The sequence below is a fragment of the Serinus canaria genome, chromosome 21 (genome assembly GCF_022539315.1).
Source record: "Serinus canaria isolate serCan28SL12 chromosome 21, serCan2020, whole genome shotgun sequence".
NCBI lineage: Eukaryota > Metazoa > Chordata > Aves > Passeriformes > Fringillidae > Serinus > Serinus canaria.
Genome location: NC_066334.1, coordinates 1,825,147 through 1,825,607, shown reverse-complemented (window position 1 = coordinate 1,825,607; position 461 = coordinate 1,825,147).

Genomic DNA, 461 nt, shown 5'->3' with positions numbered 1-461 from the left:
CCCATGGACACCCCAAACTGGGATCTGGGGTTCCCATGGACACCTCAAACTGGGATTTGGGATTCCCAGGGACACCCCAAACTGGGATTTGGGATCCCCATGGACACCCCAACTCGGGATCTGGGATTCCCACAGACACCCCAAATCAGGATTTGGGATCCCCATGGACACCCCAAACCGGGATCTGGGATTCCCATGGACACCCCAAACTGGGATCTGGGGTTCCCATGGACACCCCAAACCGGGATCTGGGGTTCCCATGGACACCCCAAACCGGGATCTGGGGTTCCCATGGACACCCCAAACTGGGATCTGGGATTCCCATGGACACCCCCAGCCCAGGGATTTGGGGTTTCCTGCTCCCACCGTCTCCCCAGTCCAACAGACACCCCCAGCCCAGGATATGGGGTTCCCACGCACACCCCCAGCCTGACCCCTGCTCCCACCATCCCCGACCCCAC